The sequence below is a fragment of the Equus przewalskii genome, chromosome 4 (assembly GCF_037783145.1).
Source record: "Equus przewalskii isolate Varuska chromosome 4, EquPr2, whole genome shotgun sequence".
Classification (NCBI taxonomy): domain Eukaryota; kingdom Metazoa; phylum Chordata; class Mammalia; order Perissodactyla; family Equidae; genus Equus; species Equus przewalskii.
The window spans coordinates 8,771,007-8,785,036 of NC_091834.1; the positions used below are offsets into that span (position 1 = coordinate 8,771,007).

At 40.9% G+C, this 14,030-nt stretch overlaps 1 protein-coding gene and 1 long non-coding RNA gene across 7 annotated transcripts in view; one reads left to right on the forward strand and one right to left on the reverse strand.

Annotated features, from left to right (window-relative positions):
• LOC103545034 (platelet binding protein GspB-like) overlaps window positions 1–14,030 on the reverse strand; it is a 476,815-nt gene that overhangs the window by 35,347 nt on the left and 427,438 nt on the right. The gene's annotated exons all lie outside the window — the stretch shown is intronic.
• Window positions 1–14,030, forward strand: part of LOC139082749 (uncharacterized) — a 28,359-nt gene that overhangs the window by 12,982 nt on the left and 1,347 nt on the right. For 2 of the 4 annotated variants that reach the window (XR_011538949.1, XR_011538950.1), the window contains 3 exons: window positions 3,205–3,267; window positions 6,790–10,296; window positions 13,643–13,864. This is a non-coding gene — a long non-coding RNA (uncharacterized lncRNA). The remainder of the gene's footprint in view (window positions 1–3,204; window positions 3,268–6,789; window positions 10,297–13,642; window positions 13,865–14,030) is intronic. The other 2 variants (XR_011538951.1, XR_011538952.1) reach the window with 2 other exon arrangements.

Below are 14,030 nucleotides of genomic sequence, written 5' to 3' on the forward strand. Positions count from 1 at the left end.
AATACTATATCCATTGTTTCTTTGATAATTCTTTTTATCTAGGCTAGATTTGTCTTTCCTTAGGGCCAGGAAGCTTCATGGATTCAATTTATTTAAAACTCTGTATCTTGTCTACATAACTCTTTCTACTTACTACCTGCTAAATAGGGCCTCCCATAGCACATAAGACTCCTTTTTACTAATTAAAAAAAAGACGCACCCCTAGACAGAATTAGAAAAAGGCACTCTTTCTCCAGGCTGTTGCAGCCCTGCTCCCGGGTGTAGAGGGGGGTGGGCAAGGGATGGGATTTTTGTCCCCACTGGTGCCCCCTCACCCAGGCACCCTTGAGCAGGGCACGTGGTAGAACAGACACACACTACCACTCAGTGTGTGTTGCAGAGGAGTGTCATTATATGTAAATGACACATCTCATCTCTTTCTTGTTCTGATGTTGGAGGGAGGCACTAAACTTACAGACTTAAAATGGTTTCCTCCAGTTTGGAATGGTCTCTTTCAGGTTGATTCAGTCTCTTTTGGTACAGTCTTCATCTTTTCTGTTCCTGTCTTCCTCCTCTTGTCCCAAGATGACATCACTACACGTGGGAGGAGTGTTAGTTTTTATAGTCTCCTCCTGCCACTCTCTGTGTCCTCACTGACTTCCAGCCCTTTACCCTGCTGGTCTCTGGGATTTGGCCTCTTCCTCTGAATTGGCTGGTGCAATAACCGGACCTGAACCCCACCAGTGATTCACACCATGCCTTGGGATATGAAGTTCCCACCCTGCAGCTTCTCATCCTCATCCTGAGCGTGCTGCGTGTGCTGGACCCCTCAGCACTTCTCACCCTCTTAGAGACCCTGAGACGTGTTTGGATCTGCTATATGTGCAGCCTGTGGGGAAAATCAGTGCTGGTTTGAGATCGTCTTTGCAAATACCTTCCACTGTTGATGTTGTTCTACCATGGCCTACTGGGGAAGCTTGAGATCAGCCAGCTGTTCTCACATTCTCTCTCCGTCTGTTTTGGGTTTCTGTTGAAGTTTCTGTTCTTCTGAAATAAGACCCTCAGAGACAAGGGAAGCAGAAGCCCCTTCACCTGCTGTCTCCCCACCGTCTCTCAACAAATCCCAGAAACAAGTGCTTCCCCTTCCTCTTGAGGTGGATGCTAACTTCGCTGACATCACACCCCCAGTTTTCTGTGTCTAGTACCGCTAGGAACATTTGTGTTCCCAGTTTGTGAGGCTTGCCTTTTGACCTATATATATAAGAGATTTGAAAATTTAGAACATCCCTTCCTTTTTCAACTAAATCTGACTTTCAAGTCCATGATCCCATGATTAAGTCAAAAAGTGAGCTTGTTCTGGGCACAGCCACCGTCTCCTCCCACGGGTGGTAAATCTCACAGTTTGCCTAAGTGGAGGAAGGGCTACAGGTGACATCTCATGTGGAAGAATAAAAATGAGCTGGCTACAAATTTCGAAAACATTGTGCTCATCACACATTTTGATTGTTTACTTAAGTCCAGGCCATGGGGTTTCAAGCCCTCCCCATGTTGTACCCTAACCATGATATTTCCTGCTAAAGGAAGTTCATGAAACACAGAAGATAGGTGATTTTCATAGCCTTTCCCCTCCACTGGGGAGAAGGCTCCTAGGGTAGACTGTCCACAAAGGGACCTCTATCAGCTATGCGCCTCAGGTGACCATTAAGCCATGGCTTCTTGAGTGACTATTCATTTGTTCCTTACCAGGATCTTCAGGGCTGGGCAGCAGGTCTACGAAACCCATCTTTGTCCACAGATGCCAGAGTATATTCTCATAAAGTTAATAAACACTAAGGGTATTTGAAGTGGCCCAATAGTGTAATTGAAACAACATGGGCTATTTGTTTAGACAGATTACGGCCCTTCTCTAAGCATCAATTCTGTCTTCCGTGAAATAAGTTTACTTGCGGGGTTTTTATGATGATCATGTGAGCTTCTGAACACATACAACATCTAGCACATTATCTCATAGCCACTGGGAGCTAAAAAGATATGAATTCCAATTTGTTCATTACCGGCACCTTCAGCCTGAGCTTTTCACTATTACTACAAATCCCTGAGAAATAAAATAATAGGCCTTACCTTCTTTCTGAGATAGTCAAGCCGTTACAACACACAGTTTGTAAATAGGAATCTACGTCAATAGGACATGATATCAAACCAGACATTTGGGGGCACAGCTACTGGCATCTGTGGGGGTGCAATTGATAGCCGTTAGACTCTTCTTCCCCTTTTCTTTGATACTGACACATTGACCTGAGAAACACAGGAAGTGCTGCAGGCTGAGGCTGAGGCCTAGACAGGGTTGACGTCTGGACTCAGAACCGAGCTTGCTCCGTGTTGGGAAGGATGTGGTCACAGTCATGATAAGGGCTGTGTATGCTTATTATCTTGGCTCCAATGATCCTGTAGGCTTCCAGGGGCAATGTATTAGGTCACTATGTCTTCTTCTGTGAATTTTTTATTAAGGACTAAAGAAGGACAGACAGAATTTTATGTACCTTATGGTTGCAGTTTTTTTCATGTAACTGACTTTGAACAAGGTTTTCTTTTCAATTCAATTGCTGATCTTCAAAAGCCTGATCTGGTGTCTGTCAATACCTGTATGTGTATGAAGCTATATTTGGATATCCTAGAGTAAAAATATATGCTCCCTTTCTGCTATTGAAATAAATATTTTAAGTCGCTTCAATTGTGTGTATCCAATTTTAACTTTAAATGGAAGAATAGTATTTCCAAGACAAAAACCAAAATTATCACAAGGTAGAACATTAATTTTTTAAAATTCGTCAATCAATTTGAGAAATAGAGGAATAAATTTCCACTCCCAGAGTAAAAAGCAGATGAATATTTGTAGCCATAACATCCTGTCTGCCCAGACTGTGTGCCCCCAAAGAAGGAAGGCACAGGAGATAGAGAACCTGGAACAGGAGGAGGAGGGAGCCTTCTAGAATGCTAGCAGAAGAAATGGGCGCTCAGAGCCCTGAGCCCAGATCAGTCGTTTCTGAGGTTACTAATCGGTCAGCACCATATGGAAGCTTGACTCATAACTATATGACACCAAAGTAAGAAGTCCATTTACTAAGCTAAAAGTCATTCATACCTTGTTATCTTTTTAGGTCTTAGAACATTTTAGGAAGATTATTTATTATTATTGTTTCATCAAGGTTATCTTATTGATTTCAGTAGGAAAGTTGGTCAAAGTTACCCAGTCTGCTATGATCTGAAGACACCTTTTGACTTTTCCAGGTGAGTCTTCACTGGTCTCTCTAGCCACCAACCCTCAGGACACAGGTCAAACACCTCCATGACCCCTCACACAGACCTCTGCTCTGGTTTCCTGGTGGCCCAGGGCCTGGGGAGTCCCCTTGCTTGGTGTGGAGGTGGGAGTGCTGCCTCCTCATGTCCTCACTGGGAGAAGAGAGGGGTTATCAAGACACTGCCAACAATGCTCTTTGAGAAAGTCTCTGCAGAATCAGTGTCCCCTAGGATTCTGTAAACTCCTCTTGTACCCAGGCTGGATGTAGTTCATGGCCAAAGGTTGGAGCTATCAATTCTGGCCATCTCATAGCAAGTCTTTCAGAAAAGTAGCTTGCCCTGGGTTTCTCAACTTTGGCATTGCTGACATTTTGAGCTCAAAACTTCTTTGAGATGGGGTGCTGTCCTGTACATTGTAGGATGTTCAGCAGCATCCCTGGCATCTACTCACTAGATGTCTGCAGCACCCCCAATCCATAGTTGACAACCGGAAATATCTTCAAACATTACCAAGGCCCCCTGGTGGGGGATTGCCCCCAGCTAGAATCACTGATCTGGTCCCTTTTGTTATGGATGCAAGCATACCTTGTGACTGTTGCCTTATGCTTGAGACTGGGACAAAATGAAACTCTCAGTACACATCCAGCACACGAAAGTTCTATTCACTCATGAGCAATATCATTTAATATCTGTAGCATCTTTTCTTTTCTTAGGGGTTTCTCTCCCTCTCCTGAGTCCGTATAACAGCAAATAACTCCATTATTTAGTTACATCTGGCACTTCTGCCTTGCTTGACCAGTTGTTACCTGTTGCTTTCCTATATCCTGTGCTAAATTTCATTTTTCTACATCAGCCTTATGTTTTAGTCATTGTTAAATCCTCCTACTGCATCAAGCATGATGTGTCCCCTACATGAGCACTCCTTAAATATTGGTTATCACTAAGAGATAATTCATATTACAGATCTCATTGGAATGGATAAAAGATGTTAAAATGAAACTATAATCCTTTACTTTCACATAGTATCTACAATTTCCAAATCATTTACATCTATTAGCTTACTTTAGCTAAATGATGCTATTTTGAGGCAGGAAGCAAGTCCCAGAGGGGATGAGGGTGTAACATAACGCCCCTCAGGTAGTAAATGGTAGAGCTGCAACCCCAACTTATTTCTCTTATATCGAGTCCACACAGTGTACTATAGAAGAGAGCATGAAATCATTCAGTGCTGCTTTTCATTCCAATTCTGCTTTTTATCAGTTTGCTTTATTTGCCATCTAACACTCAGCATCTTCAACTATGTAAGTGAAATAAGAAAGCCTATCTCCCAGCATCAGTTTAAGGAAGGTGCATAGCACAACCCCTGGCGTAACACGGGAGTTCAGTGGACCCATGACCTTCACCGCTTTCCTCTCCTCTCTGCTTCTGTTGAAGCAGACTGAGCTGAGCACAGATCTACTGTTGGGAGGCCTATATAGGATTAGGGGTACGCTCTTTATGTTCCTTGACTTGAATGATATCAATGGCATCTCTAGACAGAAGTCCCCAGCCTGAGGTGCTGTGGGGTCTCAACCCTGCCCTCCTAGAAGATTCTCTGTGGGGTGGAGCTGCATGACCAAGTCTGTGAAGCAGCCACACTCATCCTCCTCTTCAGAGAGATCCCCACATCCCCTCTCACAGCAAACATGGGCAAGGAGGGAACTGGCTAAAAATGTCCTATTTTTCCCATACCCAAAGTATTAGTGAACATTAATGACTGGAGAGTTTGATTAAAAAATAATAAAGATCTATAAATAATAACATATTTGAAAATTTGGGATGCTATTTTTCTCGAGATATGTCCTTTCAGTGTCAGAAAACTTGATTACAATAGCAATTTTACTAATCCTTCTTACTGTTTCAACCCAGTTGTCTGTGATAAAAGTAGACTTTCTCGTTTTCTTATTTGGCAAAATCTTTACTTGAATCTTCCGGTTCCATGAGGCTTTATCAATGTTTCATTAATTTCTACCTTCTCAGAACACTTATGTACTACATGAAATCAAGGAATCATTAGTTTAATTCTTTATTTCCCTTGAGGTGAATACATAATGAATAGCATAGTGCCAGACCTATCATTATTTACTCAAATATTCTGCTTGATTGATTAATGATGTTTCACCCAATAAATTAGAATTCTCTGTTTCAACCGTTTCCATTACAGGACCACATTTCCTACTTGGGTACATTTGTGGCAACATATTCTGCATCTTCCTGAATATACAGAGCAGCCTGTCCCCCCTCCTCTTCTTTTTCCTTTATTTCAGTTCTTCCTGGATATGTGCTGTGTGGTGGGAAAAGCATGTTTTAAGGACATTCATACCTGCTTCAAATCCCTTCTCTGCTGCTAGCAATGCCTGCGTGATTTGGATGCTACAGTCTCTCTCTGAGTCCCAGGTCCCTCACTAGAAACAGGCCTCAGGCTGTACCAGCTTCTCCCAGCATCCATAGCAGAAGCGGAGCATAGAGGCCATCCTAGCCAAGGCTGAAGTTTGCTCTTTCAAACATCTGAGCTCCAAGAGGCTCTTGGGAGGAAAATTCATCACGGTGGACTCCTCTCTGTGTCTCATTTATACCCTGTTACACAGGTCCAGGTCACAAATAGTAACAACCAGCACTAACAGTTATTGAACACTTAGTATGTGAGAGGCACGGGTCTAAGGTCTTTACATGGATTAACTCAATGAAACTTCCAGCGCCCCTCTGAGGTAGGACACTTCCTACACCCCTTTAACTGATGGGGAGACTCAATCTCAGAAAGTTGAACTGGGTAGCTTTATGTCCTGTGTGGGCACCTATATATTGGGAAAAAAAGGGATATGAAAGGTGTAAAGGAACCCACTCAACCACAAATATTTGTACTGTACACAGTAAGTCAATTAATGCTCTGTAGAGATGTCTCCAAAATGCCACCAAAAACCCTTGATTCACTTCTTGAATTTTTACATATGGTGGCTGCTTCCTCCATGAACCTCTTCTCCCTAACCTGCGGACAATGATCACCTAGTCACCACAGGCCCTGACGCTCAGGTTCTCCTCAGTAAGGGGATTCCATTTCTCAGCAGCTCTCAGGCTGTTACCAGTGTGGCTGGGGGTGTGCCCAGGAACACTGCAGATTCTGCACATAAAGTAGTCAAACCAACTTCTCACATGTGTGTTCTGCTCAGTCTCCATGACTGACCCAGACGTCCTTGACTCTCTCATCCGTTCACTATTATACTCTGTCCTCCTGTATTCAATTAACACTCCCCAGGGCATCAGCAGAAATTCACCAACCATGACCTTGCCATAGTGAATCCCTCATTTAGAGAGAGGCCAGCTGGAATGTTTCCTAAATCAAGTGACTGTGAAAGTGAAACAAGTTGGGGCCATTTTTTAGAAATCAAAGTTTAAGAATCTGGCAATGATTACCCTGAAGATGAGATCACTCCATCCAGAAAGATATAGAACTGACATCTAAATATTTCTCTGTAGGATTTTCATGCAGAAAAGAGTGTCTGCAAGCTCAGAGGTTGAAACTGAAATCAAGTGGTATAATTCAGAGAAGATGCATTTTGGGCACTGTTGTTTTCTCCATTTTGGAGATGAGAAAACCGTTACCTAGAAGAGGTAAGACCTTGCTCAAGGTCGCAGAACTCATAAATGGCAAAGCAGGAGTCAGTGAGGGGTGAAGAGGGGTGTAGGGCGGTGTGGAGGCTCACAGCAGAGCACTGGGCAGCTCCTCTGGGGAATGTGGACGATGCTGTTCTGTAGGGAGATGAGTGAGGAGCTTGTTCCCCTGTTGGCCACACCCTCATTATCACCAGTTCACAGAGCTCCCTCCTCCATGGACTCAGGCACTGAGATGGGGGCAAGAAGGAGAAAGGGTTCTGTGTTATTAGCACAATGGGGAAGATGCAATGAAGGAACAACCTGGAAACAGAGCTAAAGTAAGATTCAGGCCCCTCTACCCTGACCCCTTCTCACGCATACTGGGGGGGTCTTAGCCTCGACCTAGACCTTCAATAGAAGGTGGGAGTGCTGGGTTCTTTCACAGGCAGGCATGTCTGAATTAAAAATTCCTCACTGCAAAAACAGAAGCCAAGGGAGACAGACAATGAGTTAATGAATCTGAGGAACCCATTTCCTTCAGATCATTTAGACTTTTCTTTAACCATTTTTACCAATGCTATTAAACTGTACATAAACTTTGAATTTTCAACTGAAAATGTGTCAATTCAGCTTAGACCTCAAAAAGCTTTTTTTCTCTTCCCCACATACAGCAGCAGAGGGGTTTCCTGTTTGGGGCTTGAGAATGAGTAACACAGATTTTCTTCTCTTTTCTTGCCCTTCCCTTCCCTTTCTTTTATTTTCTTTTCCTTCCTTTTCTTTCTTTTTTTTGAGGAAGTTTATTGGCTTTATAAAAAGGTAGTGAACATAATTATAACTTTTTTAATGATTTTGCATTAATACAGAAATCAGCGCCACAGAATTTTAGCAGTTAAGACACATCTTTATAGAGATGAAAGAACAGATGTCCGTAGCAGCTGGAGATCCACCCAAATTTCCATATGGGGTGAGGTTAGGGGAAAGTGGAGGCCAGATGGCCTGATGTCTCCCCAGGGCTGACTGCATCATCCTGCATGGAGATTGTCATCTACCACCACGATCTGAGTGGTGGGCCTGCTAATGGACGAGGGTGCCGAGAAGGTGGCAATATTGTCTCCTGTGCATCTACCCGCTGACTCCTCTGCCACAAAGTGATCGATGGATGGTGGGGCAGCAACTTAGAAACTGGATTTAGGAATTGCTTTCAACCACTTTGTGGTAAATCTTTGGAGAGTCCTTTACCCTTCAAATGATTTGCAAAATATTTTATTTACATATTCTTCAGGAGGGATGGTGAGATTCTTAAATTGTTAGTCTCTAACAGAACTATCCGATAGAAATAAATATGAGTCACTAATTTGAGCCACAAATTAAATTTCTTTTAGCTGCTGCATTAAAAAGGTAAAAAGAAACAGGTAAAATTAATTTTATGACTATTTTCATTTAGTCTAAGATATCCAAAATATTATCATTTCAACATGCAATCAATAGAGAAATTGTTAACGATATATTTCACTTTTTTTATACTCAGTCTTCAAACTCTGGTTTGTATTTTACACATTCAGTCCATCTCACCTTGGACTATTGGTCTGGCTACGTTTCAAGTGCTTGATAGCTACATGTAGCTAGTGGCTACTGGATTAAGCAGAACAGACTCTCCTCCAAATGCTTCAGAAATGCTGACCAAATGATCTTTACAAAGATCTCCTCTGACTAGACGGCTCCCTGAGTCTGCGCCAGCCTGTGCACTTGGGCTCTTCAGTCTCATCAGGTTGTCTGCAGTGGGCTGGTGGAGGTGGCCTAGAAGAGTCTAGGATGCTGAGGGATGACCGCAGGGCAACCTAAGGGACCCAGGGGTGGTGGAAATTACCGGGCATAAACAGCCCAGGGAGTCTGAGTTCTTTTTGTATGGGGGCCACTGTGGCTCATGGGGCTGGATACGGGTCCCAGGCAGTGCAGTAATACATGCCTGCATCATGCTTCTCCAGCATCAGCACTGACAGGGTACTGCTGGTGCCGTCCTTGGCCTCTATGGAGGTGATTTTATCCACTTTCAGGACCAAATCCCACAACACATCCGGCTTAAACATGGCCAGTCAGAGAAGTCTCTCAAGGTCCTTGCCCTCCTGGTGGTGGTACCAGTGGATGCGGCAGACCGTGATGTTGGCCATGCCCAGCAGGATTGCCAAGCTACCCGAGAATACCACCACCAATGCTTCCTGCTCCAGCTTCAGCACAGCCAGGTTGCCTGGCGGGGAGATGGCCGTGAAGCAGGGGCAGCAAGAGTCTCACAAACAGGAGGGTCAATAGCATGGCAAGGTGGCCCAGTGTGGCTCTACTTCCTGCCCAGGTAGAGTGAAGCCGAGAGTGACCTTATGGGAAAAACTGCTAAGGTGAGCCACATCTTTGTGTGTGGTGGAGGCCAGTTAAGCGTTTGAGCCGCTGCTTCAAAACAAGAAGGTGACTTGTGAGAGAAATGGGGGAAGGAAGGAGTGACTGGAAAGAGAAGAGAGAAAAGTCTGACCACAAGGTGAAGGGAGGGATGATAAATGGTGAGAATTCTGAGAAACACTTAGAGAATGTTGGTGGAATAGTAACAGCAATAGTAGCATTCTTGGATTGGACATGGACTATACTCTAGCACTATGCTAATTAGTGTATGTTTATTGTTTTATTAAATCCTGCAAATAACCCTGTGGGATAAATAGTATTATCCTCAGTTTGGAAATGGGGAAAGCAAGGCTGGTATTTTAAATCAGTTTCCCAAGACTGCACATTGTGAAAGATGACGTGAGTGGGGCCACATTAAAATGGAGGCAGAGCAGCAATTTCCAAGGATTTTCCTAGCTCATCTTGCTTTCTTTATTCCCCAAACTGGACTAAACTGCCAACATTCTAAGTAGTCAGTGAGGACAAGAATATCCTGTTTGTAAGAAATGATGAAATTGGACTTTGCTGATGACTAAATCACTAACCAATCAATGAAGTACAAGTCCAGCCTTTTGCCTGATAACTGAATCTTAAGTCAATCTATGAAGTACAATCCTAGCATTACCTCATCTGGCAGCAATGAACTCTTCTCTAATACAACTTACCTCATCTTCTTCCATTTTTCTCATAAAAACCTGAGTCCCTCTCTTGTAAACAGGACACTTCTTTGGGTTTCTACCTGAATCTGTTCCCTGAATTGCAATTCTTTATCCCAAATAAATGTTTTGCCTCTTAAACTGGTTTCTGCTTCTATAGGTTGACATATGGTGTCAGAAGTGGGATATGAAGCGATCTCATCTTTGCACACCAGTGTCTCCTGGAAACAGGTTTGGTATGAACACGAGTCCCCTTGTGTGTGCACCACTTCCATGGACCAGCTCTTCCAATCATGAGTCCACTCAGGTTCTGATCTGCCTCACTTTTGGCTGAGGTCTTCGTCTTTCCTTGGGATTCTGGGGGCAATAGTCCAATCTGGGGTCAATTGACCAGGAGACAATTGTCTCTGAGCCAAGTCACATTTTCTGCTGTCTGAAAGGATTTCTCTCTTTCGATCAGTTATGGCAGCTCACAGGTATTGCCATCTCAAAGGATTTCTCTGTTTGAGCCATCTAGGACTACTGCCATGTGAGGGTTTATTCCCTATCTGATGAATGCTCAAATTATGACTTTTGTGTAGTTTGTCCAAACAGCTGGAACCAGGTAACAACCTGGTTCTTGAAACTGGCACAGCTGTAGCCAGTGGGTCAGAAGCATAAGTAACAAACGGGGCCTTGCGACTGGTGTCTCTTTGTCTAGTTGTCCAGCTGTGCTTTAACATGGAAATTTTATCTTGTAAAAGTTCCTGAGAATTTCCTCCCTAGAAAGTTCCTGCTGACTTTATATTTAAGAACTATGATCTTTCTTCTTGTAAAGTTTTATCCCAGTGGACTAATAATACTAAGGATGATTTAAAATACAGTGGTCACTTTGGGGCTAGTTTGAACTTCCAAAACTTGTTTTTTTGTGCACTAGATTTGAGAATCACAGACTAGACAATTTGAATGCAATGTTTAATTTTTAAAAAGTCAAATGTGCCACATTCTGACACACCTACTTAAAAACAATGGTTTCAGAAGCTGTAAATATTTAAAAACAGCAGCAAGATCTTCCTAAGCTTAGTTTATGTCCTGAGAGCTTGGCTTGGTAACCATCAGGTTGGGGCCCCAAAATATGGTCATACAGAAATGTGGGTTGGACTCCATTTGCAACCAGAACTGGCTGGGCAGAAATGGAGGTTAAACTCCATTTGCAGGTAAGATCCTGCCAAACTTCTGCCAGGCTCAGGGAATTATGTTGGCATATAGAATGAATAGATAAGCCCATTTAAGAAGTGCATTTAAAAGCAAAGTTTTCAATATTCCAAAACAGCCTTGTGGAAAGTTTCATTGCAAAAAGCTAATGAAAAATTAAGATATTAGGAGTACCTAAAAGAAAACACTATGCAAATGTTCATTAAGATAATAGCTTTACAGGCACTCTCATAGCTACCTTCAAAGGAGGCCCTGTATGGGCCCCTCACAGAGTTAATAAAACTCTGAGAGATTTTCTGGTAAATTGTTATGTTATTCCTTTAAACAGTCAAGGGGAAACTAAAATTTAATGGAGATGCTTAATACTGCCAGAAATATTTACTGTTCGTCCCAGCTGAAACCTGACAAGATATTTGAAAGGAGTTAGTAATTTATGATGAGAAATTTGGCCAAACTGGAAGATGATCTTCAGAGACTGACAGGAATTTTTTTTTTAATAGGATTTCTTTCCTCAGTTAAAATAAGACTATGTACCCAGAGGGAAAGAAGCAAATTAGGGATGGTGTAGTGGACATGCAGATCAATCTATGATGCCATTTAAGTTACAACCCAATTTCTGAGGAATTGAAATCAACTGTCCTTATCTTTAAATCTTTGCAAAACTGGAAATGAAGCTCCTGGAGGAGCTCTCTGGAACTGGAGGCAGTTCATATTTCACCAATTCCCTTTCACCAATCCCCAAAACTTCCCCTATTTAACTCAAAAAGCTTATAACCTCTACGGGAACTGTTATCTAGACCATTACGAGTTTCTAAGATGGAAGGAAAAGAGAGAAACAGCTATAGAAGTACCCTTGCTGAAAATCTAGCATCTTAAGTGTCTTCACAAATATTAGAAGGAAAAAAGCTTTACTCATCCAAGCAGATAAATTTATTTATTCCATCTGTCAGAAACACAATTTGGATAGAATTATTCTTTTGTAACTAGTAAGCTTTGTATTACTCTACCTCACTCATGGCAGTAAATTTATAACAATAACTATGGACTCTCTATGTACCTGTGTCTATATATATATGTATGTTATATAAATGTGGTATTTTCCTACCTGTGGATGGCGTAATTTCTAAAAGAGCCCTATTTAATTGGCTTAAAACAAGCACTATATAAATTGAGTATACTTTCAAAAATATAATAGAAACTAGTGTAAATGAATTTCAGGATCACATGATCTAGGAAAATATTCAGTATTAGAGTTAATTGAAGTTTATTGTCTTTAGAGTTATCATCATTAAATAGGAAATCCTTTGGGTTAATAAAAGTCAAACAAATTCATATTATCTCTGTTACAAAATTTGGCAGCAAAAACATTGAGGGTTGACTGTCTAATGTCTCACAAAGTTTTTGTAGGTAATCTAAACATGATTATTGGGAACAAGTAAACTAAATATGTGCAAATAAGATCAAAATGTTTTCAGGTGAACTTTTTAACAATAATTATATGTTATGGTACGTGTACTTAAAAATAACTTCAAAATCTTTTTGGTAACTTGAAACCTTAGAGTTTTGCTAAGTTAAGTTAAATGATGGAAATTCATTGAATGTCTAGATGATTTCTAAGTAAAATAAAACACTGAAACATTCCTTGTTAAACAAGTCTAAGTTGACCTACTTTGGGCCTGTTGCTATGGAAAAACTCAAAGATGTTTGAGCCTGTTAGTAAACATTTCTTTTGCCATATTAGAAAAAATTATGCTATGACAAAATGTATGCTTTCAGTAAAAGAACTTATAAGAAATGGAGACTTTTTGTTAAGAAAGTAAATTTGTCCTAAAGTAATTACATTTCATCAAAATAGTTTCCTGTTTTGTTTCTATCAGTTCTTTTATCACAAAAGCCAAAGCCAAGGTTTCTTTTTTTTTTTTTACAACCATTTAACTTTCTGTATTTGCCTGAAAAGCTTTGCCACCATGGTTAAATGGATAACTAAGACTTATTTGACAGTGACCTATAATCCTATTGATCAAGTGTTTTAAAACATTTTGATGTTTTTGACAAACTACCCAAATCAAATTCTAAATGAAACTTTTGACCAGGAAATAACTTTGAAGTTTTCTAGAGGGCCTCTGTAACACCTCACCTCAAAGAATTTGTTCTTTCCTATAAAAATGGAGATATTAAACTAATTAGGCTTATTTGGTATGTTATACTACATGGAAAGCATTGTAAAAAAAATAACGATAAATCTTCTTAGGTAATATTGAGTGGTTTAATGTTAATAACATGTGTTCCAAAAATTATATAAAATTCCCAAAATTCTGATGTCTTGGTATAATGTTATCAATTATAATTCTAGACACTATCTTAGAATGTGTGTCATAAAAATAACCAGGCTTCTTTGTCAATTGCATTATAACGTTGTCTTTTGTAATTTATAGATGGTTATCTTTTTACTTTGACAGTTACTCTAGAATACAGGTTTCTGATCAACTTTTACATCATAAAACCAAACTGGGTAACAAATGACAGAGTCTAACAGAGAAACTGATGGCTTCATAAAACTGCTAACAAAAGATCAAGAACAAATATTAATTACATGGGACGACATGAGCTGAGGAGGATGCTTTAATGTTTCGTTTTTCCATATTTAAAGAAATCTTTTCTCTTCAGCTATCAACAATTTGGTAAGTTATATCTTTGTGAACAAAGATGGCACATTTAATTTTTCTTCCTACCTGACTCCTCCAGAATTCGGATACTCTCGTTTGTTTAATGCAAACAAATTAGTTTTCTTGTGATTACATTTGGTTTAACAAAATGATGGCAATTATACAGAGACAAATAATGTTT